Here is a 27,035-nt window from a genome sequence, read left to right as displayed (position 1 = left end):
GAGTCTAAGAGTGAGTTTGTGCATGGGTTTTTTAAGACCAGAGTCTCAGTTTTCTATAGCCCTCTCCCATAGGTAAGCCCCACTGATGTTCAAAAATTATAGGGGCTCATATTCTTAATGCAGGTTCCCAGGATAGGAAGGCCTGATGTGAACCTTGAATCCTTCTCTCCCCAGCGGAGCTGGAGATATCCCTCTCACTTGTGATTTTCTGTGCCAGGGGAGTGGGTCCTGACTAGGTTGCATCTCTGCTCCTCCCACCCATAATGTGGCTTCATCTTTATACCTTTAGTTGTGGAAGAGCTGTTCTGCTCGTTTACCTGTCATTTCCAAAGGGTTAAATATGTTATTGTAGTTTTGATGTTTCTGTGGGAGGAGGTGGGCTCAGGATTTTCATTCTCTACCCTAGTGATCTCAACCTACCTCCATTTTCATTTATCCAGAAGTGGAGTTGCTGGATTGGATGATAGTTCTATTTTTAATTTTTTTTTGAGGAAATTTCACACTATTTTCCAATAGTGGCTGCATCAATTTGCATTCCTACCAAAATACACAAGAATTCCCTGTTCTCAACATCCTTACCAGCATTTTTGTGTTTTTGATGAATGTGTACCAGCTGACCATCTGTAGATCTTCTTTGGGAAAATGTCTATTCAGATCCTCTGCCTATATTTTAATTGGACTGTTTGGGTTATTTGCTGTTGAGTTAGTAGTTATTTACATATTTTGGATATTAGCCCTTTATCAGATATATGATTTGTAAATATCTTCTATTCTGTAGGTTCCTTTACCATTTGTTGATGGTTTTCTTTGCTGTGCAGAAGCCCTTCAGTTTAACGTAATCCAACTTCATTATTTTTGGTTTTGGTGACAGATCCAAAAAGTGTGACCAAGACCATTAGCAACCTGCTTACCAGCCATGTTCTTTAATCCATTTTGAGTTAATTTTTGTGTATAGTGTAAGAGAGTGGTCCAGTTTTATTTTATTGTTATCTATCTGGTTTTCTTGACACCATTTATTGAAAAAAACATCCTTCTTCATTTGTATGTTCTTAGTTCCTTTGTCATAAATTATGTTCATCAGGGATACTGGCCTATAATTTTCTTCTTCACTAGTGTTGTTGTCAGGCATTGACATCAGAGTAATGCTGGATTCCTTTCCTCTTCTGTGTTTCCAAGAGTTTGACATTTTTTTTTTTAAATGTTTGGTAGCATCCATTATTGAAGTTATGTGATCCTAGAATTTTGTTTCTTAACTACTGATTTAATATCCATATAAAAGTCAGTCTGTTCAGATTTCTACTTCTGTATGATTCAGTCTTGGTAGATTGTATGTTTCTAAAAATTCAAACATATCTTTGAGGTTGTGCACTTCATTGATTTATAATTTTTCATAGTAGTCTATTATGAGCCGTTATGTGTCTTTGGTATCAGCTGTAACATCTTTTTCATTTCTGAATATATTTACTTGACCCCTCTTTTTTTTTATTGGTGAGTCTAGCTGAAGATTTGTCTATTTTGTATATCTTTTCAAAAAAATCAACTATTAGTTTCATTGATGTTTCCAATTTTCTGTTTAGTCTCTATTTCATTTATTTCTACACTGATTTTTATCCTCTCCATCTACCAACTTTGAATTTTGTTCTTTTCTAGTTCCTTGAGGCATAAAGTTAGGATCCTTTTTTGTTTATTGCTATGAACTTCCCTCTTAGAACTGTTTTCTGCATCCCATACGTTTTGGTATGTTGTATTTCCTTTTTTTCTTTTTTGACTCATTGGTTGTTGAGTAGCATGTTGTTTAATCTCCACATACTTGTGAATTTTTTAGTTTTCTTGAAACTGATTGCTAGCAATTGTGGTCAGAATAGATGCTTGAGATGATTTCAGTTTTTTTTTTTTTACATTTATTAAGACTTGTTTTTTACCCTAAAATATCAAGTCTGGAGAATGTGCCATGTGTGCTTTAGTAGTATGTGTGTCCTGTCGTTTTTAGATGAGATGTTCTGTATGTTTCATAAGCCCATCTGGTCTAACATATCACTTAAGATCAATGTTTTCTTAATGTTTTTCTGTCTGAATGATCTAGCCATTGATGAAAGAGAGGGATTAAAGTCCCCTCCTATTATTGCATTGCTTTTTATTTCTCCCTTTATGTCTGTTAGTATTTACTTTTTATGTATAGCTGCTCCTGTGTTGGACGCATATTTACCAATGGTATATCCTCTTGTTGGATTGGCCCTGTTATAATTATGTAATGATCTTCTTTATCTGAATGCCTATGTTACCTGATAGAAGTGGAGCTGCCTGTTCTTTTGGTTTCAATTTGCATGGACTGTCTTTTTCCCTCCATTTGCTTTCAGTGTGTGTGTATCCTTATATCTGAAGTGAGTCTCTTCTAGACAGCATATAGATGGGTCTTGTCTTTATTTGGTCACTCTATGACTTTTTGATGAAAGAATTTAGTCCATTTACATTTAGAATAATTGACAAATATGCACTCATTGCTGTTTTGTAAATTGTTTTCTGGCTGTCTTAAAAATTCCTTTGCTCCTTCTCTTGCTCTCTTCCTTTGTGATTTGATGGTTTCTGTAGTGGTATGCTTACATTTCTTTCTCTTTTTGCATATTTACTCTAAGGTTTTTGTTCGTGGTTCCCAGGAGGCTTACATAAACAACATATATTGATAACATTCTATTTTAAATTGATAACAACTTAAGTCTAAATGCATTTAAAGCTCAACATTTTTACTCCAGCATTTTGTTTTTGACATCACAATTTACATCTTTCTATCTTGTATATTCCTTAACAAATTATTTTCATTACTTTTACTACTTTAAACCTTTCTATAGCTTTATATAGCTTTATAAGTGATTAATCCACCAACTTTACATCATTATATTATTTTGAAATTTCCTATTTATGCATGAAATTTATACTTTTATGTTTTCACGTTATTAATTAGCATTCTCTCAGTTTAAAAAAGTGCTTTAACATTTCTTGTAAAGCCAGTCTAGTGGTGATCAACTACTTTAGCTTTTGCTTGTCTGGAAAACTCTTTCTCCTTGTGAAGGATAAATTGGCTAGGTACTCTTATTTGGCCATTTTTTTCTTTCAGCCTGTTGAATATATTATGCCACTCCTCTCTGGCCTGCAAAGTCTCTATCTTAAGGGGCAGTGGGGGGTGTGTGTGTGTGTGTCCCTTTTATATGACAAGTTTTTCTCTTGCCTCTAAGTTCTGCCATTTTAATTATAATTTGTCTTGTGGGTCTCTGAGTCATCTAATTTGTAAGTCTTTGGGCTTCCTGGACCTGGATGTCTCTTTCCTTCCCCAAGTTAGGGAAGTTTCCAGCCATTATTTCAATTAAGTTTTATGTCTCCTTTTCTCTCCCTTCTCCTTCTGGGGCCACTATAAAATGAATGCTGGCTTACTTGATATTTTCCCATATATCCCTTAAGTTGTCTTCACTCTTTGTCATCCTTTTTTTTTTCCTGCCCTCAATGACCCCTCTTTAAGGTAATATATTTCCTCTATTGTATTCTTTAGTTAAGTTACTGTATTTCTCCATCTCTGTTACTTCTACTTGGTACTTGTAAATATTTCCTTTGTCTTGGTTGAAGTTCTCCCTGTAGTCCTCCATTTTGTCTTCTGAGTTTAGTGAGCATCTTTATAATCACTATTTTGAACTCTTTATCAGGTACATCACATCTCCATTTCATTAAGGACTTTTTTTGGTGCGTTATCTTTTTCTATTCTTTGGAGCATATTCCTCTGTTTCTTCATTTACCTTGATTTCTTATCTTGGTTTCTGTGCATTAGATACAACAGCCACCCCCCTTCAAGTTCTGAAGTATTGGCTTTGTGTAGGAGTTGAACCTTACTCAGCTGCTAGCTTTCCATTATTTCTCAAACCTTTTTGATTGTTTAAGCGGCCTATTATGTTTTTAGTGGTGTCCAGTAGTCGAGATTGTGTGAAGACCTGTCAGAGTTCCAAAGAAGAGGAGCTCAGTCCGCATCTTTTATTTAAAAAAATATATTATTTATTTATTTTGAGAGAGAATAGGGACAAGCAGGGGAGGGACAGAGGGAATCCCAAGCAGGCTTCCTGCTGTCAGCACAGAGTCCATCATGGGGCTCCATCTCAAGAACAGTGAGATAATGACCTGAGCCACAATCAAGAGTCAGACACTTAACTGGCTGAGCCACCTGCACGCCCCTCGCATCTTTTAATGTAGGCAAATATACTTGTTTCAGGGAAAAACTGGTAGACAGGCATTTGTCTGCTCCCTCTGCACTGAGCCCTGGGTGATATCCAATTAGGAACTCTCTTTCTTTGCTATAATCCCATTGATGACCAAATTTATTTTTTTTCTTTTAATGTTTATTTATTTTTGAGAGACAGAGTGCAAATGGGGGGAGGGGCAGAGAGAGAGGGAGACAGAGAATCTGAAGCAGGCTCCAGGCTCTGAGCTGTCAGCACAGAGAGCCCAATGCGGGACTGGGACTCATGAACTGTGAGATCATGACCTGAGCTGAAATCAGATGCTTAACCAACTGAGCCACCCAGGCACCCTGCTACAATCCCATCTTGAATCTTGGAACACAAGCCTGGCTGGCCACCAGACAGGCTCCTTTCATGGAGATAACAACCATGTCTGGCAGGGCAGTGCAAACCATGAGGTTAGTGCCCGTCTTCTAAGGTCTCTGGAGAGAATTGTAGTCAGCCCCTAGATATGTTTCAGTTTGCTATCTCTGGGCTGTGCCTTGGGTGGGATAGCCAGTTAAGAAGTGTTTCTGCATTCGTAACCGCACCGGAGGACCTTCAGGTGTAAGCCCCACTGTTCATCAAAACTAGGCGATCTAGAGGTGGCTCCTGGGTGACAGTGGCAAAAATGGGGGTGCTGGACGAGTATACAGCTCCTTCCCAAGAGCTATCAGGTAGCTGGAATGAGGTAGTGGGGACTCCGCCCTCTTTCAGCAGGCTTCAAGATGTCTGTTAAATTAGATGCCTGCTCCTAAGATAAGTAAATAAGTGTCTTTCACAGGAAGACTGGGCACTTCTCAGTGGGCTATCTTGGCACTGGGTTTTGGAGTGTTGAGTCTGCAAAATCCCCTTCAGGATTACTTCTCAGTTTGTGATTGCCTTGTGGGTCTTGTGGATGCATGTCCCTGTGCTGGATGTTTGGTCTCTCAGGTGCATGTCTTAAAAGTTAGGGTGCCAGATGTGCTGTTCAAACCCTTTGCTCCTCAGGGAAAAGCCTGCAGGTCACTGAGCCAGGGTTGAGTTTATAGTAAGATGTTGTAGAGCCTTTCCTACCTGCTTTGATGTTCTTTTCTCATACGTCTAATGTGTAGGCGTTGCTCAGCTAGTATTTTCCCCCTTGAGAAACCATTCCATATGTAGCTGGAGGTACGGGAGCCTCCTAGACACTCATCTTGAACTAAAACCACCCCTCTGTTTCCTCTTGTATGAAATACTGGTAGTGGCAATGTTTAATTCAATTAAAAAAATGTAGTAATTGCATAGAGATAGGGCTTTGTTGAAGAATAAATGGAATGATGCATTAAAACCTTTAGCATAGCACCTAGCTCATGCATGCACTCAATATAACAATCACAATAACACATTATTTTCATCATAGTAAGATAATTTGCGATGATGTGTTGGTTTGCTATTCTGTCATTATAGACTTATCTCACAGATTTATACGTGCTTATTGCATAAACTATACCAATCTGAGTCAATACTCTCTTAGGTTGAATTCCTTGAAGTTATTTCCTAATTTTAATCTTAGGTTGTCTTAAGTTTGCTTTTTATTATTGCTTCTATTATGGTTCTCTTTTTCACTGCCGATCCTTCTGTTGATGGTAAGCTAAGAATTCATATTTGGGATTTTTGACTATTCACTTGCTTAACTGTCACAGAACCCATATTTAATCCTGCAGGGTTTCCTCTATCTGGGCCACTCGTTAGGATTTTTCAGTAGAACTTGATGAAATAACAACTACAAATGTCCAGGCATGATGTAAAACGAATATATCAACTTGTCATCTCTTTACAAAATCCCACATCTAGTAATATTTTTTCAAGTATAGTTAAATTAACAAAAATAGCTAACTTTACAAAGTGTTTGCGTCTTCTCTTAGGTTACTATCTTTAAAACTGAGCAGCAAAAGTCTTGCCAAAGACTCTGTGGGGAGAAACCTGTAGAGTCCTTCATTATGCTACAGTTTTCTTTAAAAAGTGAAGTTTCTCAAAGTCAGGTCAGCTGTCTGATATAAATAGCTTCTTGAAGATCTATCACATCTGGCCAAAAAGTCATTTTTCATGTCTAGCATTTTCTAACTTTCGGAGTTGTTCTGTAAAAGCGTTATTATTCTTATGCTGTGCAAGGCAGACAAACCAAGACGAGTGATGGGGAAAAACAATGATCACCGTTCCTATATAACTGCCATATGCTTTTCATTCCGGTAGCACAAGTGCTCATTATTCTGCTTTTCAGGGGTTCTACTTAACTTTTCTGACTCTTGGGCCAATGCATAAAGTGGGAAACTGGGTTATTCAAAGTACAAGAACAAACGCTGATGAGGCCTGCTACAGGAAATGGGAAGGGAGTGATGGCCACCAATTCTCTTAACTGTGCTTCTCCTCCAAACCCTGCTGGAGCCGCTCATTCCCCGAAATGAGTGGGTACAGATGGCCAGGTCACTACTTTACTGTCTGGCATCGATAATCTGTTGTGAACTGCATTGAGCAGAGCCAGCACTTAGTGACATCCATGATTTCTTCTGTGTTACGCCTGATACTAGGACAGCCACCAGGAAACAGCCCGGTTGTTACATATTCACTCATGGAACAAATAAATGACAAAACCGTTGAAATGTGCTCTGTCACTATCCTCGATGCTGGAGGAGGAATGAAGAGGACCTTCCCTCGAGGAATTTAAGACCTAGTGAAGGACACAGATAATAACATGCCTGTGGCTGAAAAGGATTCACTCTTGGTTCCGTTCTTTCCTGCTTCTCTTCATTCTTAGAAACGGAGAATTTTAGAATAACACACCCAAGTTTGGCTGTGTGATTAACGTTCTCATGATAGAGACAGTTATTTCCACTTAAGAAAGAATGACTGTTACTCAAAAGAACTGCCATATGATCCAGCAATTCTAGGTATATATTTGAAGGAAACGAAATTATGATTTTGAAAAGATACCTGCACCCCCACGTGCAACAGCCAAGACAGAAACAACCTAAGAGTCCATCAACAACTGAATGGATAGAGGATGTGTCATAAATACCTACACAAAATGGCATATTTTCAGTCCTTAAAACACAAAGTCCTATCATTTGCAACAACACTGATGGACCTTGAGAGTGTCATGGTCAGTGCAATAAGAGAAAGACAAATACCGTAGGATTTTACCTATAGGTGGAATTTAGAAAAGATGAACTCATAGAAACACAGTACAATGGGTGTCCCAGAGGATGAGAGAAGCGGGGAGATGTTGGGCAAAGGGTGAAAACTTCTGGTTATAAGGTGAATAAGTTCCAGGGTGTTATAGGGATAGCTTGTTTCACCGTGCTTCACTTTACCGCACTTCACCCATACTGTGTTTTTTACAAACAAGGTTTGTGGCAGTCCTCTGTTCAGCAAGTCTAGTGGTTCCATTCTCCCAGCAGCATTTGCTCACTTCGTGCATCTGTGCCACATCTTGGTAATTCTTGTAATATTTCAAACCTTCTCACTATTATTATATTTGCTATGGTGATCTCTGACGTCCCTATTGTAATTGTTTTGGGAAACCAGAAACTGCCCATATGAGACAGCGAACTTAAATGCTGTATGGCTGCTCTACCAAACTGACTGTTCCCCATCTCTCCCCCTTCTCCGATTCCCTGAGACACAACACTATCGAAGCTGGAGGCCATTGTAGGGTAATTAGTTGGCATAAGTGTTCAAGTGAAAGGAAGAGTTGCGTGTCTTTCACTTTTAGTCAAAAGCTAGAAATGATTAAACTTAGGAAGACAGGTTGAGTGCCAAACAGCTGAGATATGAAGGCAAAGTTCTTGAAGGAAATTAAAGTGCTACTCCAGTGAACACATGAATAATAAGAAAGTGAAACAGCCTTATTGCTGGCGTGGAGAAAGTTTGAGTGGTCTGGGTAGAAGATGAAACGAGCCACAACAGTCCTTGAAGCCAAAGCCTAATCCAGACTTAGCTTCAACCTCTCTCAGCATTCCTGGAATTGGAGAGTTAGGCCCTAACAGAGGGTGGCTCATGAAGTTTAAGGGAAGAAGCCATCTCTGTAACATCAAAGCTCAAGGTGAAGCAGCAGGTGCTGATATAGAAGCTGCAGGAAGTTATCCAGGAGATCTAGCTAAGATAATTTATGGAGGCGGTTACACTAAACAACCTTCTAAAGGGGAAGTTGCTATCTAGAACTTTCACAGCTAGAGAGGAGAAATCAATGCCTGGTTTCAAAGGACAGGGCGACTCTCCTGTTGGAAGCTAATGCAGCTGGTGATTTTAGGTCAAGGCCCACGGTAGGGTGCTTAAGAATCGTGCTGTCATTCAGAGCACAGGCAGAGTAGACTTAGCATATCTGTTTACAACATGGCTTACCAAAAAATGTAAGCCCACTGTTGAGAGCTACTACTCAGAAAAAAAGATTCTTTTTCAAAATAGTACTGCCCACTGACCACACATGTAGTCACCCAAGAGCTCTGATGGAGATGTACAATGTTTGCGTGCCTGCTAACACAATACCCAGTCTGCAGCCCCTGGATCAAGGAGCAATTTTGACGCTCAAGCCTAATATTAGAGAAATACATATAATAAGGTTATAGCTGCCATAGATAGTGGCAGATCTCATAGATCTGGGCACTGTCGATTGAAAACCTTCTGGAAAGGATTCAACATTACCAGGAGTTTGGAAGAAGGTGATTCCAACCCTCATGGATGAGAGGTTCAAGACTTCAGTGGAGGAAGTCACTGCAGATGTGGTGGAAATAGCAAGAGAACTAGAATTAGGAGTAGAGCCTGAAGATGGGATTGAATTTCTGCCATCTCGTGAGGAGTTGCTTCCGATGAATGAGCAACGAAAGTGGTTCCGTGAGCTGGCCTCTACTCCTGGATGACAACAAAGGGTTTCGAATATTCCTTTAAGTTAATTGAGAAGGCAGTGACAGGGTTAGAGAGGATTAACTCCAATTTTTAAAAAAGTTCTGCAGCTAAAATGTTATCAGAGTCGATCTTTGTCCTATTTTAGGAATCGCCACAGCGACTCCACCCTTCAGCAACCACCACCCTGATCAGTCAGCAGCCAAAACATGGAGGCAAGAACCTCCATCAGCAAGAAGATTATGATCTGAAAGCTCAGGTGATGGTTAGCATCCTTTTTAAGTTTGTTTGTTTTTTTTAAGTATTTATTTCCGTCATCTCTACATTATGGGGCTCACACTCATGACTCAGGGATCAAGAGTTGTACACTTTTCTGAGTCAGCCAGGTTCCCTGATGGTTAGCTTTTCTTTTCTTCTTTCTTTCTCTTTCTTTCTTTCTTTCTTTCTTTCTTTCTTTCTTTCTTTCTTTCTTTCTTTCCTTCCTTCCTTCCTTCCTTCCTTCCTTCCTTCCTTCCTTCCCTCCCTCCCTCCCTCCCTCCCTCTTTCTTTCTTTAGCAAGTATGTACTTTGTGGTTTTCAGACATGATGCTATCGTACCTCGATTACAGTCTAGTGCTCGCCTTGTTGAGATACTTACTTCATCGTAGTAGTCTGGAACTGAACCTGCACGATCTCTAAGGTATGCCTGCTATGTACAGCATGGTGACAAGTCAACAATACTGTACTATATGCTTGGAAGTTATCAAAATATTATATCTTAAATATTCTCCCTATACACATACACACGAGTTAATTATGTGAGGGGCAGATGTGCTCATTTTCTTGGGATACCATTTTGCAGAACATACATGTATCAAATCATCATGCTATATACCTAAAGCTTACACAATGTTATATGTTAATTATATAGCAACACAGCTGGGGAAACGATATGCCAATGTTCACCCTCATCACCCTCCTGAGAACAGGAACCATGGGGCACATGGGTCCCCTCAGGAGACTACAAGAGAGAAAAGGATTTTTGGACTGCCTTATCTGACTGACTCTCTAAAGATTAAAGATGTACAAAAGGTAAATAGTTTGTACCACATCCCAGAATTTGTGCTTGTCTGTGATATTCAAGGAGTACGATGGTGCTGTTTACCTTCTAGACATTGCAGAACATAAGGCAGGGTTATACCATTTCTCCAGTTTTTCCACCGAGGGAAAAGTTTGTAACCGCCTGAGCCTACGCTGCAATAAATGACGTGACAATCACAGTAAAATGTGATTAAGAATCATTAGGGCACTTGTGTTCACTACCAGAAGTTAAGTGCTAGTAGACAGTATGAGGCTTGGTTGTTTGGCCATCGTTATTTGGCTTTTCTACTGTGAACAGAAACATGGAACTTTTTTCAAGAGAAGTATTTCAGTGATGGCATTTTGGCTCTTTGGTAGTCAGGGACACCAGTGCTTGCTATCTTCATGTTCTTTCCAGAGTTATCTCCAAGTTTAAGGCCAGCCACCTCATGTTTCCAAGACAGCTGCTGGAGTGCCAGCCCTTAGACACAAGGCCAGACGAAGGTAAGTAGGAAGTTAAAGGGGCAAATCTCCAACTGAGTCAACTTTCTGAAAAGATAGGTAATGTCCCATGCTACCCTTTCACTAATATTAACCAGAACTTACTTAAATGGTCACATCTCATGCTGCCTTGCAGGCTGGTAAATGTAGGCTTTCAGCTGGCTACTTGCAATAAAACTGGAATTCTGATAAGAACGGGGAGAATGCCTTAGGTAAACAACTAGAAATCTAGACTCCACCACCTGTGGAAAACTGCCAATGTATTAAGAGTAGAAAATACTCATCATTTCACTGTGTGAATGAGAGGGTTATATTCACTTGAGTATACTATCTATATACAATACTGGGAACTCCTGGGTGTTTGAAAAGTGGGGGTATTTTTTTTCCTTCTCATTGCCCCAGATGCGGTTATGTGCTCCTTCTCTTCAGCAGAGTTTTCTTATCAATTGATAATTTTGTCCTAAAGGGACAAGAATCCTACAGCTGTATGGATTGTACGTATTGTTTTGCTTCAGCCTTAATTATAATGTTTTCCCATGCTGTCTGTCTGTCCAGGTGTTGTTCTTCAACCTGCTAGATTCTTCTTAGGAGAATGCAGGTAAGGATTGTGCTCTTTCCAGAGCTCTCCTTTTTTTTTTTTTGTTCCTGTCCCCTTATTTCTCAAACATCTACTGAGAGCCCGTTATATCTGGCCTTCAGCTGGTAATAAGATTTATTTTTCATCTTTGTGTTTCTTTACCATCCATGTCCTTCCCATCTAGTTGTGGAGATGTCAAGGGAGCACGTTGAGCTCGTTTTCCTAAGTGCTCAAGAGATTAGAGGGATTGGGGGAGACAGGGTGCAAAGGAGGAGTGCCCAGGCATGTCTGGAGGAGGGGGAGCAGCCTTCAGCGAAGAGGCATTGCTTGGTGTAGGGGCAAACAGTTTAGAGACTTTCTAGACTGTCTTCCAGACAGAACACAGCACCAGCAAGGACAGCACACTGTTTGAGATGGACAGACTGTAAGATGTGACAGGAGGAGAAGGGGCTCATGATGATTGTCTCCTTTCTCAGAGAACATGGAGGCTGTGAGGTACAACACTCCCAACCCCCATCTCTATCCACCTTTATTTCTCACCGTGGCTTCTCCACTTCCCATGCCCAACAGAATTGTTGACTCCCAATTTCCTTCGGAGTCAGTCTCCTGCTTCCATCCCCACATTTGTCCCTCTGTCCCTTTTCACCTGGGTGGTTATGCAAGTCTCCTCACTGTTTCCAGCCTTCGCCACCTTTCCTGCTGGCTTACACCTACCCTCCACCCAGCCAAAGGAGCGACTTATCTGATTCTATAAAACAAACACTTCGGTAGCTCCCATGGCCCCAAGGCAAGTTCAAATTCCTTAGCACAGTACTGGTGGTTCTTCTTACCTCTGGCTACCTTCTCAGCCTTGATGCTGAGACACAGGGACACAGGCAAACACTGTGAAACACTGGCCATGGGCTCACAGTGCAGAGCCTGTTCCAGGGAGGTGGCCCCAGGCTGGGCTTGGAGGGACCCACACCATTTTTCAACTCCCACTGGCTGGAACTCAGCCCTTTGGCCCCACCAAACTGCAAGGAGGGGTGGGTGGGGGCATAAGATGTTGCTGCAAGCAGTCTGCCCTAGAGCCCCCTTTTCAGCTTTGTCCTTTTACCTTCCACACTATAAATTTTCCTGGACTACCTTGGTAACAGATTTTTCCTATTTCACAAATTTGTTTTATGAAACTACTAAGTTAGTAATACTGCCTTTTTTTTTTTTTTTTTTTTAAGAGGGCTTCATGCCCAGTGTGGAAGTGAACATAGGGCTGGAACTCATGACCCTGATATCAAGACCTGAGTTGAGATCAAGAGTTTGGAGGCTTAGCAGTTGTTTGTTTTAAGTTTAGTTATTTATTTTGAGAGAGGGGGGCGGTGGGGAGAGAATCTCAAGCAGTCTCCATACTGTCAGCACAGAGCCTGACCTGGACTGGATACCACAATCTGTAAGATCATGAGCCAAGATCAAGAGTCAGATACTTAACTGACTGAGCCACCCAGGTACTCGTTGGGGAGGGGGGATCATTTGTTCTTATTGTTCACTTTAGGCTTCAGTGTCTGGTGCTATTGATTTTCCTTAAATAATTATTGCTAACACTTCCTTACTGTGTATCAGGTACTGTAAGCATTTATTGAAAACGCTTTTCTAAGATAGGTTCTATTATTTGCCCCAGTGTACAGATGACAAAACTGAGGCACAGAGTGTTAGGTTACTGGTCCAAGATCACACAGCTTGATAACTGGATCCGAATCCAGGCAGTCTGACCCCCCTCCCCGGATTGTATGGTATACTACTTTTCAAGTGTGCAGTGCGTTTTGGATATATGTTTAAGGTTAAAAATAAGCATTGAATTGAATTGATTAATTTAGGTGGTCCATGGAGGTTTCTTCCACTTTTGTGTAAGGGGAGGTCAAACCACAATGATCATTTTTAATGTGCTCCACTCTGACATTTTTCCTTTCCATGCTCTGTGCAACTTTCTAATACTTCAAGGGGAAACAGAAGCCCCCATATGGGAGCCATTGCACAATTCTCTAGAATACTTGTAACCAATCACACAATTAAGAAAGAAGAAAATCCTTAGAAGTTGTCAATATGTGGCTCATTTTATGGTGGACACTAAATATTTAAATAAATTCAATGAATCTACTTGTAATTATGGTCTGAGTAATCTATTTTATGGCCCAAATTGTAGACAGTATATTTCTATAGTCCTAAGCTAGCAAAATGAACTTAGATCCAATTATAAACATTTCCATATCCCTAAACTAATGTGATGATTTTAGATCTGTAAAAGACTCTGAAAATAACTCCTGTGTCCTTGTCTCCACTTGGTGAGACTTTGAGACCTGTTTTCTTTTTTGCGTTCTAGAAAACACTCCACTCGTTTTTTAAGGACGATTTCAGCCTTCCAGTCCTTTACAGCAAAGGATAAAAATAGGAATTATTGTACAATCATTAGAATAAGCACAATCTGGACAGGAATCTGTTCAACACTGTGTCCTCGTTTTGTGGCACAAAGCTGACATTCAAGAACCATTTTTGATAGGTTCTGCCTCACCTTTTCCGTTCACAGGTCGGTGGCAATGTCAGCGGGGCGAGTCGTTAAGTTCTCACAAGATGGCTCTGGCCGACTGTGGTTTTGATCATTAGTGCTTCTGGCCCTGCTTTTAATCAGCAGCACTGAACACTGGCCCCAGGGCCTTGCCAGAGAGCAGGTCTTTTAACGGTCTCCTTCTCACCTTTTATTGAAGGCTCTTGACAGAAATATTGAAGGACAAGTGTTTAAAGGATCTGTGGTCAATGCATTCCTTACTGTGACCTTTCCGTGGATTGAAAGCTCTGAAGTCTTTCTCCAGATAAATATACTTAGAGCCCACACACAGAAAATGGTGTCTACAAGTTCAGAGACCTGCTTCCTCTCTGAAGCACATATTGACCCTAGAGAATCCAGCCTATGATAACAAACAGGCTTCAGGCTTCAATTTTGCCAATTCTAATAAATTGGTAGTGATGGCCAAGGGCACTTGTTTGGAAAATCAGCCCATTTTGGCCTTTGCAGAAAAGAGTGCGATGACCTGGTTGTACACGCTATGTACACGGGAGGAAAGTGCCGGGCCTGCTAATCGGCTATATTTGTGGCAACCTTTTTCTGTCAGTTAAGGTACACTATCAACAAGCTGTGTATGTTTTCCACACGCTTTCCCATTTCTCCAGCAAACTGCTTCCTTTGAGTTGGATTTAGGCATTATGCCCTCATGTCGTATGAAGGCAAAAAAAAAAAAAAAAAAAAAAAAAAAAAAAAGGTTCCTGTGCGACCTGCTTACCTGTCAATTTTTGTTGTCAGAATTTCATAAGGAATACTGGCCACCACAGGTCAGTTAAGTCCCTGTCAAACCGAGGTGTTAGGAAAAGCTTTGCTTCACTGGAGAATGCTATGCTTTCACGGCAATATACGAATGATATAATATACGGTTGCTTTTCACTTCAGCTTTGAGGAATATCAACTTGATGGCAGTAATCATCCAGAGCCCAAATTCAGCCTCCAATAGTACTAATTTTTGTTGATAGATTTATTGATAGATCTATCAGTCTCTCTCCACCGATCCGTCCTTACAGGCCACTTCAAATCATTGGTGGCACAAGGCAGGATCTTTAAAAATAATAAGAAAAATAGCTCTCCTCTTTTGGCTTCAGACCATTAAATTCACTGCTTTAAGACCAAAGACTAACAAACACAAGCCATTAACAGATTAGTATATCCATCTAAGTCACTGGTATACAGTTGGGGTCTTCTTTTTGTCTCCTATTCCCTCCTTCCAGTAGGACTAAATGGACTTCTTCCTATAGACAGAGTCTAGTGTGAAACCCTGACAGGTTTTTTTCTTCTTTGCAGCGCAAGTGCTCGACTTCAGCTTTAATTGCCAAGGCATCCATCTCAAAGAAGGCTCTCCTTCAAAGATGGCGACCTCCAAGAAACACATGGTCAGCCCCAGGACAAGACAGAGCCAGGCTACCTCACCCCACTGAGCCTCCTTGGTTTCAGAGAACTCGATTTCAATAACTGACCATTTGGGCCACGTGCCTTTTCTTTTCTCACCTTTTTTGAAATTCACCAATAGTGAGTGAGCCCCTGAACTCTAGGCCCCTACTCTCCACCCCAGTAAAAGCAGAACCTCTGGCCTGTGCATGCTCTCCCTCTATCTGTGACCTCATTGTGGGGCCCCCGGTGCACAGGGTAATCTCCAAGTCTTGCAAGTCAGAAATCTCTATCTTTTCAAAGTTTCCTGATGGTGGTTGCTACAGAGCATCTTGCAATCATAGTAAGAACCACAAGGGCCGATCCACCGACAACACTGGTCATTGATAGGCTGCGAATGCGCTAAAACAACTTATGTCAGCAGGATTGCACGGTTGCTCTTGCAATCAACTGAGGGGAATGCCCTTTACCTGTTGTTTGCTCACTAGCCATCCAACTCAGGGAACTAACCATCTGGGAAACTGAGCATGCTTGCCGGGGGTCTGTGGCACTGCTATGTGCTCTTACGTATTGCCTTCGCGATATGCTCCCTGCGGTATCCAACCCAAAGAGTCATGATACAGTTACAAACAGTCTCTGCAGAGTGATGTGATCAAGGTCATAGGCCTAATGAGACATTAATTACAAAGTCCTTGAAGCGCCTGGTGGCTCAGTGGGTTGAGTGTCTGACTCTTGGTTTTGGCTCAGGTCATGATCCCAGGGTCCTGGGAAGGAGCCCCTTGTTGGGTTCTGCACTGAGCCTGAAGCTTGCTTGAACTTCTCTCTCTCCTTCTGCCCTTCTCGCTCACTCTCCAAAAAAAAAAAAAAAAAAATTCTTTTAAGTCCCTAACTAACATAGGAAAAGGTCTCCCACACCTTAAGGCTAAGGAGGGTAGATTAGATTGCAAGGGTATTACTGCAATAAAAAACCAGTGAGGGAAACCAGAGGGAAAACACAACAGAGGCCTTGGTTTTTGTATCACCACTTCACCCCTTGATCCAGTTATGAGTTCAATTACTGGCATTATGAGTTTAAAAAAATTAATGGAAAAATATAAATATATAAACAATAATGGAAAAACATAAATGTCCTGGACATCTGTTGCCAGCACCTACTAAGAATCCTGAGGAGGTAGAGCAGCCCTTCAGGACATGCAAAAGGCCCAGGGATGTTTCCGGGTGTCATTCCAGGCCGGGCCCATGGACATGCTAAGACTCTGAGGGTTGAGCTCTGGAGGCCTAGGGGCTTTCTCACACTAGCAGAGGCAGAAGCAGAGCCCAATCCCAGGGGGGTGGGGGTGGGGGGTTGTCTCATGTGATCCTGGGATGAAAAGCAGCTGCCTGTGAAGAGGCCTCACTGATGTCATCCACATTTTTCCAGTAACAACGTCCAAGATTAAAGGAGCAACAACAGCAACAAAAAATCAAGAAATAGACTGAAATTAAACTAGGCCCTGAAATTCAACCCTTTCTTAAAGACTTTATACCACGGGAAGGAGAGAGGGGAACTAATTGACTCTGGTAAGTTCTCTTCTTCCTATGATAGGGCTCCGGATTCTTATTCACAGCCGTAAAAATGGGTCAACGGATAGCTACCTCCCAAGACTCGGAAATCTATAACTTTATTAAAGATTCATCCAGGCTCTATGCTCATTTCCTTCCATCACAGTGACCATGGCTAAGGCTCACAGTGAATGGAAAACATTAAGATGAGGCCCAGCTCCTGCTGGGCCAAACTGGCATAATCCAATGGGTTTATCATTTCAATGAACCTAGTGACCCCAACGACCACATCTTCATTTCCAAGCCAGAAGAAGCCCCCTCTGACCCCGAGTCCAGAGAAGTATTCTTTGCAGGGCACTCCCTAGTCTAGTTCCAGGCCGCATTACTGCGTTTTAATTGGGGTCGTCCAAACTATCCACAAGGCCTAAGAGAAAACCTGCACTCTTTTTCTGCCCCTTGACATGTAAACCTTATGACACCTTTGAAATGGAAATACACCAGAAGGTCTCTGAAACAATGTCCACACTGGTCTGAGAGGGAGGGAGGAAGAAAGGGTAGGAAAGAAAGAGAGGCCTTTTTAAAACACAAGCTGCAGGGGCGCCTGCGTGGCGCAGTTGGTTAAGCGTCCGACTTCAGACAGGTCACGATCTCGCGGTCCCTGAGTTCGAGCCCCGCGTCGGGCTCTGGGCTGATGGCTCAGAGCCTGGAGCCTGCTTCCGATTCTGTATCTCCCTCTCTCTCTGCCCCTCCCCCGTTCATGCTCTGTCTCTCTCTGTCCCAAAAATAAATAAACGTTGAAAAAAAAAAATTAAAACACAAGCTGCAAATAAAGACTCTCTAGCCCAGACTCTTGATCACAGCCGCCTTCAGATTACTTCCAGGAACAAATACAAATTGTAAAAGTCTTCTCCACAAATAGTATAAAAGATGTTAGCCACCTGAGCAGGTAAGCTTAACTGATTCTATTTGCCAGAAAAGCAGTTTGATTCCAACCGTTCTTTTTATAGACTACTGAGTTTTGCACATTTGTACCCATCTCATGGCGAAAAATTCAAAAACCTTAACTGTACACTCTCTGTATGTGTCTTCCTGTAGGTTCGTGTGTTGTAGATACGTGATATTTTTCTACCTCTGAACAATACTGCCAAACTTAACTTGTAAAAGAGCTCGACTTAATTGTCTTAAAGAAAATTAAGGGCTTATATAAATTGAATATTCACAAAAATTCTCCAATAAAAACAAGCCAGTGAATTTCAGATTCATGTGATCTGGGAATACATTCGGTAGTAAAGCTAATTTAAGTTGGCTGGTTTGATTAAAACAGACATATCTTCAAAATTATCAGCGTTAAATATAATGCAGATAAATAACTACCTGGGTTTACTAGTTGACTACATGTACTCTCTGTTGCAAAATGGGTCAGCAAAAATTGTGAACAATGGTTGACCGTAATGTCTCAAAGTTTTTGTGGGTAATTTACACATAATTGTTAAGAAGAAGTAAATTGAATAGATGTAAATAAGATTAAAAGTTGACCCCCAAACTTTTAGTTTTTCCAAATCTTTTTGGCAATCTGAAACCTTACTGTTTTGCTAAGTTAAGTAAATTAAATTCGCTGAATATCTAGATCATTTCTAAACAAGACAGAATAGTGAAACATTAATTCCTGCACATAGGGAAGCCAAGAGTAGATAAACCTATTACCGAGTAACTAAAGATAAAATTTGGGTCCGTTAGTAAACATATTTTGTGCTTTATTGAAAGATGATGATTTCTCGAAATATATGCTTTAAAAAAAATTGTTTTTTTACATTTATTTTTGAGAGAGACAGAGTACAAGAGGGGGAGGGGCAGAGAGAGAGAGGGAGACTCTCTGAGTCTCCGAAGCAGGCTCCAGGCTTTGAGTTGTCAGCACAGAGCCCGAACTCACAAACTGTGAGATCATGACCTGAGCCAAAGTCAGATGCTTAACCGACTGAGCCACCCAGATGCCCCTGTGCTTTTTTTTATAGTACAAAGTATTTGTTAGTTTGCCAATTCACAGACCACTAATGTAAAAGTTCACAATTCTGATTTTCTTAGTTAAGCTTCCTAAGACTTCAGAATTCTAATTAATATGTGTGGCTAACACTACTAAAAATAATAAGGGAAACTACTCTGTATACAAGAAAAGTAAGGTGTGTGCTTTTGGTAAAAGAAGGTATGAGGAATGGAAATGCATTTTTGTTGAGGGAAAAGTAACAGTGTTCTAAAGTGAGTCTGGGAAAGAGGTAAAACGGTAAAATTTCAATGTAAACAAGAAAGTTGTTGGCTTATGAAAAAGGAATCTTTGGGAAGGAATTTTATGTGTGGTCAGGAAATTTAAGTAAATGAGTTTTAACATTGAAAGTATATTTGTGGGGTACCTGGGTGGCTCAGTCGGTTAAGTGTCCGACTTCAGCTCTCGATCTCGCCGTCAGTGAGTTCGGGCCCCGCCTCGGGCTCTGTGCTGACAGCTCAGAACCTGGAGCCCAGTTCAGATTCTGTGTCTCCCTCTCTCTGTGCTCCTCCCCTGCTCACGCTCTGTCTCTGAAAAATGAATAAACCTTAAAAAAAAGTATATTTGTGTGGGACAATACAGAAGAGACTCATATATATGGAGAACAAATTGAGGGTTACTGGAGGGGTTGTGGGAGGGGGGATGGGCTAAATGGGTAAGGGCACTAAGGAATCTACTCCTGAAATCATTGTTGCACTATATGCTAACTAATTTGGATGTAAATTTAAAAAAAGAAAAAAATAAAAAATAAATTAAAAAAAATAGTGGGGATGCTTGGGTAGCTCAGTCAGTTGAGCATCTGACCCTTGTTTTGGGCTCAGGTCATGATCTCATGGTTGTTTTCTTTTTTGTTTTTTAATTTTTTTTAATGTTTATTTATTTTTGAGACAGAGACAGAGACAGAGCGTGAGCAGGGGAGGGGCAGAGAGAGAGGGAGACACAGAATCCGAAACTGGCTCCAGGCTCTGAGCTGTCAGCACAGAGCCTGATGCAGGGCTAGAACCCACGAACCGTGAGATCATGATCCGAGCCTAAGTCGGACGCCCAACCAACTGAGCCACCCAGGTGCCCCAATCTCATGGTTTTTGAGTTCAGGTCCAGTGTCAGACTCTGTGCTGGCAGCAAAGAACCAGCTTGGGTTTCTTTATCTCCCCCTCTCTCTGCCCCTCCCCAGCTCGTGCTTTATCTCTCACTCTGAAAATAAACAAACATTAAAAAAATTATTTCATGGGAATGCAAGCTGATGCAGCCAGTCTGGAAAACAGTATGGAGGTTCCTCAAAAAAACTAAAAATAGAACTACCCTATGACCCAGCAATTGCACTACTAGGTATTTATTCAAGGGATACAGGTGTGCTGTTTCGAAGGGACACATGCACCCCCATGTTTATAGCAGCACTATCAACAATAGCCAAAGTATGGAAAGAGCCCAAATGTCCATCTAGGGATGAGTGGCTAAAGAAGATGTGGTATGTATGTATACACACACACACACACACACACACACACACACACACACACTGGAGTATTACTCTGCAATCAAAAAGAATGAAATCTTGCCAGTTGCAACTACATGGATGGAACTGGAGGGTATTACGCTAAGTGAAATTAGAGAAAGACAAATATCATATGACTTCACTCATATGAGGACTTTAAGAGAAAAAACACATAAGGGAAGGGAAATAAAAATAATATAAAAACAGGAAGGGGGACAAAACAGAAGAGATTCATAAATATGGAGAACAAACGGAGGGTTACTGGAAGGGTTGTGGGAGGGGGTTGAGCTAAATGGGTAAGGGGCACTAAGGAATCTACTCCTGAAATCATTGTTGCACTATATGCTAACTAATTTGGATGTAAATTTAAAAAAAGAAAAAAAAGAAAGTATATTTGTGCAAAATTAGAATTTGGTGCAAATTTAAAATTAGATTTTTCTCTCTGTTAAAAGGACAAAGTATTCTTGAACTATTATTGGTCTGTTCTTGATAAAAGATTGTAAAAGTTTTTTTATCTTTTAAACTTACCTGCCTAGAAAACAAGGATTCTGTGTTTAATCAGGTCTTTGATTAATCCCAATCTTCTTCACAGTAAAAAACCTAAGTTTTGCTTAGAATTATGTAACCTTATTTGTCTGTGAAATCTTTGTCACTTTGGTTAAACAGATAACTAAGTATTGTTTCATGGTGACCTATGATTCTTGTTTCAAAATCTTTTTGACATTTTGACAAACTTTCCCAAATTCTAAATTCAGTCTTTGCATTTAGGGGACTTTGGAACAGTCTAGAACGTTCCTGGAGGATCTCAAAAGATTTGTTAAAGTAATTAAGCTTATTTGGTATGATAAATTACATGTGAAGCATCATCAAACAGATGATGCCAACCAGGTTAGATTTCATTCATGTGGATATATGTTATTAAAATGTTACAGGGATTGTATGAAACTCCTAGCAACTTAATATGTCCTTGGATGTTACCACTTATAATTAGTTACCTTAAAATGTTGTGTACCACAAATGAAAACTCCAATTAAAAGGGCAGAAGACAGGAATAGACATTTCTCCAAAGAAGACATCCAGATGGCCAACAGACACATGAAAAGATGCTCAACATCACGCAGTATCAGGCAAAAGCAAATCAAAACTACAATGAGATATCACCTCACACCCGCCAGAGTGGCTAAAGTCAACAACACAAGAAACAACAGTTGTTGGCGAGGATGCGGAGAAAAAGGATCTCTGTTGCTCTGTTGGTGGGAATGCAAACTGGTGCAGCCACTCTGGAGAACATTATGGAGGTTCCTCAAAAAAGTCAAAAATAGAATTGCCCTATGACCTAGCAATCACACTACTAGGTATTTACCCCAAGAATACAAACACACTAATTCAGAGGTATACATGCACCCCAAAGTTTAGAGCAGCATTATCTATAATAGCCAAACTGTGGAAAGAGCCCAAGTGCCCACTGACTGATGAGTGGATAGAGGTGGTGTATACATGTACAATGGAATGCTATTCAGCCACAGAAAAGAATAAAATCTTGCCATTTGCAATGATAGGGAGCTAGAGAGTATAATGCTAAGCAAAATAAGTCAGAGAAAGACAAATACCCTATGATTTCACTCATGTGGAATTTAAGAAACAAATGAGCAGAGGGACCAAGAAAAAAAAAAAAAGGCAAACCAAGAAACAGACTCTTAATCATAGAGCACAAATTGATGGTTACCAGAGGGGAGGTGGTTGGGGAGATGGGTAAAATAGGAGAGTTGGATTAAGGAGTACATGAATGATAAGCGCTGAGCGATGTATGGAAGAATTGAATCACTCTGTTGTACACCTGAAACATGTAACATTGCTGTTAACTAGGTGGAATTTAAAAAGAAACATTAACCATGTTGGATGTCACAGAAATAACCAAATTTCCTTATCAATTGCACTGTAATGGACTCTGACCTTTCACCATGCCATTTTTTAAGTCTTTTATCATTTACAGACAGTTATTCTTTTACTGAGATGCTTTTATAGAAGTATTCCTGCAAAAGTGTTTCATTTTTTTTGGTAAGTTTTTTAAATGTTTATTTTTGAGAGAGAGAGAGAGAGACAGAGTGCAACAGGGGGAAGAATAGAGAGAGAGAGACACAGAATCTGAAGCAGGCTCCAGGTTCTGAGCTATCAGCACAGAGCCTGATGTGGGGCTCGAACTCACGAACTGCGATATCATGACCTGAGCTGAAGCTGGCTGCTTAACCGACTGAGCCACCCAGGTGCCCCCAAAACGTTTCATCTTTAAGGAGATTCATGAAAATAAAAATACAGGTTTCTGATAACTTCAGTATCATAAAACTGACCTGGGAAAAAATTTCCAAAACAAATGGAAAAACTGAATTCGAGCAGAACAAGAATCAATCACGTGGTACTGAATAAATGGAGGAGGAAGACTATAACTTTCATGCCTTTTTGTTTGAAATCTTGCTGGTCCTTTAATCTTTTATTTTCCAGATATGAGAAAAATAAGCAAACTCTCACAGCAATTTGGTATATTATACCTTTCCAGGCATAATGGAAACATTTATCTTTTTCTCCTCTCTGATCCCTCCAAAATTCAGAAACTTAGTATTCTGGCAATTTATGGCAATATGTTTATTTACATAAGTCCAATAAGACTCTGTTCTCCCTTAAACAGGACAGAATTGGAAAGACTGGTTGTATTATTAAGTCTTTGACTGGAATGTCGTATTTGATAGAGACATTCATAAACTCACATACAACCATACAACTTTAGGACACTAAGGTTGAATTTATGGAACTAGTATAGCTCCTTTGAAATACTAGCCTGACACCTTGCTTACAGGGTTTCCAGCAGCCTTGCCCATTAAGAAGGTTACTTCCTGGGATGTCTGGGTGGCTCAATCAGTTAAGCTCTGACTTCGACTCAGGTCTCACTGTGGGTGCGAGCCCCGCATGGGGCTCGGTACTGACAGCTCGGAGCCTGGAGCCTGCTTTGGATTCTGTGTCTCCCTCTCTCTCTGCCTCCCCTGCTCACTCTCTGTCTCTCTCAAAAATAAGCATTAAAATTTTTTAAAAAGAAGGAGGTTACTTCCTGGCAGGTGTAGGAACCTCAGGATATTTTTAGGACCTCAAAAAGAGAGGAATGAACCCAAACCTATAGGTATTGCAGGCAAGTCTGGTACAAGTTCAATCTGAGATTTCTTATGAAAAGTTCTGGCAAAGCAGATTATAAATTCTATATGGTCATTTTTTGCTGCATTTATGTAAATAGGTCAAGTTTATTGAAACTAGACTAAATTTGCAAACAAGTTAGTTTTACTGTGGGTATCTTTGACAGAAGTGGGGGTAATTATAGAGAGAAAAAAATTGCCTTTCAGGAGAAACTAATGCACACTTATGGATATTAGATTCCAGTGCTCTTAACTGTCTGAGGTTTCGTTTTCTTATTTTTTTTTAAACATTTATTATTAAGAGACAGAGAGCACGGGCCACGGAGGGGCAGAGAGAGAGGCAGACACAGAATCCAAAGCAGGCTCCAGGCTCCAAGCTGTCAGCACAGAGCCCAATGCAGGGCTCGAACTCCCAAACCACGAGATCATGACCTGAGCCGAAGTCGGACACTCAACCGACTGAGCCACCCAGGCGCCCCTGAGGTTTCGTTTTCTACCTGTAAATTGGACTGGATACTGAATTCTTCTAGTTTCCTCTAATATTTGGCTACAACTTTCTAAACCAACATTTCCAATTTTCCCCTACTTCTGACTTGGAATCATTAAGAACGAAAACTGCCCTCTTGCTAAAGCCATGCAGACGGAAGTGGGAGAACTTGATATAAACTTCAGAGGAATCACCACACCAACTCTTGTTCGGAAGGTCCTCCTGCCTAATGCTGTGTGGGCCACTCAGAGAGATCGCCAGAGATATTCAAACTGCAACCCAAGATATTCTATCAGGATGTTACCGTCTGTCCTCACTCCATCTGAAGACGCTTTAAGCCTGATATCTGGAAATCCTGTCTGGCTGCTTTCAGAACTCAGAAATTGGGATTACAACCTCCCAATCATTAACTTTTGCTTTTTGTTCCATAGCACTGCCTCTTATTAAAAGCCTGATGCAAGTACTTGTATCATTTAGGCCTATTTTTGGGAGCCTCCTGAAACAAAACAAAACACAACCTTTCACCGAACTGACCTATTCTGAGGACTAAGAGACTAGTTGAGATATGGAACAGTCTACCAACTCAGGACCGATTCATACCCACCTATACTAGATGGCCCATGATGCTAAAATATTTCACAGTACTCCCCAAACCTTTGACCAGACTCCTAGGGCCCCCAAGGTCACTGACTTTACTTCATTGTGGGTCCCTTCAAGTTTGGGACAGTAGCTACTGAGGGGATTGCAGACTATTGTGTCATTAGGATTTGCTACTATGGTCCTACTTAGATATGTACTTTCCGAGTTACCATATGCCCTACCCCTGACTTTAAGCTTATCAACTTCCCAAGCATTACAGGGTAGGCTAAGACCAGCACAAAACATGGATATTTAGCCTTTAATTTTACAGATGCCTAAATATACAAAGAACATAAATTTTTTTTTACAAATATAATACCAGTGTCAATTTGCAGTGGATTTCAGAGTGTGTTTGCTTTTGAGAGAAACAAACCTTTAGTTCCAATAACTTCTCCACAACAATCTGGCTTTCTTGTGGTCTTCAATCTTTGCCCCCAAGACTGCTATTTCAAGGACTCCCATTTCAAAGATACAGGAGACAGAGTGGGGGGGGGGGAGCAGGATACATGGAAACTCTTCCGTAGGTTCTCTTGGAGAAGGTTCTGTGGAAGAATCTGAGTACATGTGTGTGTACATACAGCTGGAGGTCACCCTTGAAGATGACCCGTGAAGAGATGGGTGGCAGTCACTGTGAAGGAAGCCTCAAGTGTTTCACCAGTCTTTTTTTTTTAAAGTAAACTCGATACCCAGTGTGGTGCTTGAACTCCTGACCTGGAGATCAAGAGTCACATGCTCTACTGACTGAGTCAGCAAGGTGCCCCTGCACCAAGCTTTGCAATACTTCTGAATTTCTTATGCCCGTACAGTCCTATTGCTCAAATTCATCAACACATTAAAAATGTTTACTGAATCGGCGAAATTGCTTCTCCAGCTCTGGGTATAACGGCAGGTTAGGGAGGCCTGAGTGTGATGTTTCTATCTACACAATCAGCATGGTAGGGACAAGGCAGATGAATCTGGGTTCAGTCCTGGCCAGCAGTCACTTATTCTTCGTGTGAGCCTCAGGAAGTTTTGCAAATTCTGTCTCCATTTTCTCCTACGTACAATAGAGATGAAAATAGTATCCAACTCCCAGTATCATTGTGCAGATCAAATGCCCTATCTTATGCAATATGCACATGGAGTGTACTAAATGCACAATAAGGATTTCCTCCTTTCACCTTCCCAGCCCCTCAGCCCTCCAGCAATATTTACAGATGATGAAGAAGGGGGCAGAATTTTCAGTGTTAGTCACACACCAAATCACATTGTGGTAGTCAAAATAAAAGTGAGCCCAGACTATAAGCAAATGAATGAGCCATGTGCTCTGAACACAAAATTAAAATAAGGACTGCGTGTGCAGAAAATGTGATCTGAAAATATGTAACATATAATCAACAACATCCTTTCCTAGTTTCTCTCGCGCCGCCCCCTCCTCCCCACCACCGGCCCCCCTAGGTAGTAGGATCAAGAGAGTGAACAAAGGTAGCAACTTAGGGCAGGAGTTGGGCCTTCTGTTCCCTGATATAGCCCAAGTAGGTAAGCCAGGACCCTCATATGGATTAATGATGCTTCATAAATATTTGATAAATGGAAGGGGGAAAGAAAACAGGAACATTCTAGGACTGAATACTCTGTTTTCCCCAGAGTTCAGGGACAAAAATAATGATTTCTAACAAGCCACAGAAAAAGTCTTAAATTTTCTACTAGAAAAAAGGTGGTTGATCTTAGTCACTTTCTTCAAATACATACAAAAGACATCTGTAAATGGTTTCTGCACCCCCGGTGTAACCAGAGGTGACAGATCAAGCCACAAGTGGCCTTGCTGAAACCGATCTCTCTTCAGGTAGGAGGACTCTCTTGCTCTCCCGACCCAGCCTGGACTTAAATATAAGGTGTAATGTTTGACGCCGAAGACAAAGTAGTTCATCTGCACGCTAAACCTAGGTGCTCAGGTGAAATGGTTTGTTAGTGCTCAATGTTTGTTCTGCCGATTGGTGAAACGATCTTCAGTTTTCCCTTGAACCACATGAATTTGAACCGCGTGGGTCCACTCATACACAGGTCCGTCTGTACGCGGCTTGTTTTGAATAAATACGTTGGAATTCTTGGGTGAGATCTGTGACAAATTGAAACCTTTGCCGATGAACGGCATGGCTTAGAAATACCGAAAAAGATCGGGAAGAGGTATTCACGAATGCGTAAAATATATGTAGACATTCGTCCAGTTTATTTAGTCGCTATCATGAAATACAAACAAACCTATTGTAAGATGTTAGAATTTATCAACACTTGTGCACACAAACACACGCTGTACATGGTACCATTTGCAGTCAAGAGAAATAAACAAATGGATAAGTACAGTAGTAAATAACTGCTAAAATTAACCATGGTCCAAACGACACCACCACAGGGATTTTCCAGCTGCTCCCAGTTGCTTTTGTGAGCTCAGTGTTGGGAGT

General features: G+C 40.9%; 1 protein-coding gene and 1 long non-coding RNA gene across 6 annotated transcripts in view; one reads left to right on the top strand and one right to left on the bottom strand.

Moving 5' to 3' along the window:
* Positions 1 to 27,035, bottom strand: part of DLGAP1 (DLG associated protein 1) — an 885,205-nt gene that overhangs the window by 455,985 nt on the left and 402,185 nt on the right. The gene's annotated exons all lie outside the window — the stretch shown is intronic.
* LOC113602199 (uncharacterized) lies at positions 9,667 to 16,238 on the top strand. Its single transcript, XR_008291725.1, has 5 exons — positions 9,667 to 9,795; positions 10,027 to 10,187; positions 10,594 to 10,679; positions 11,232 to 11,274; positions 15,131 to 16,238. It is a non-coding gene; the product is annotated as an uncharacterized LOC113602199 (long non-coding RNA).

Source organism: Acinonyx jubatus, chromosome D3, assembly GCF_027475565.1.
Source record: "Acinonyx jubatus isolate Ajub_Pintada_27869175 chromosome D3, VMU_Ajub_asm_v1.0, whole genome shotgun sequence".
Lineage (NCBI taxonomy): Eukaryota > Metazoa > Chordata > Mammalia > Carnivora > Felidae > Acinonyx > Acinonyx jubatus.
The sequence above is the reverse complement of the archived record's forward strand: the minus strand, read 5'-3'. Positions and strand labels throughout refer to the sequence as shown.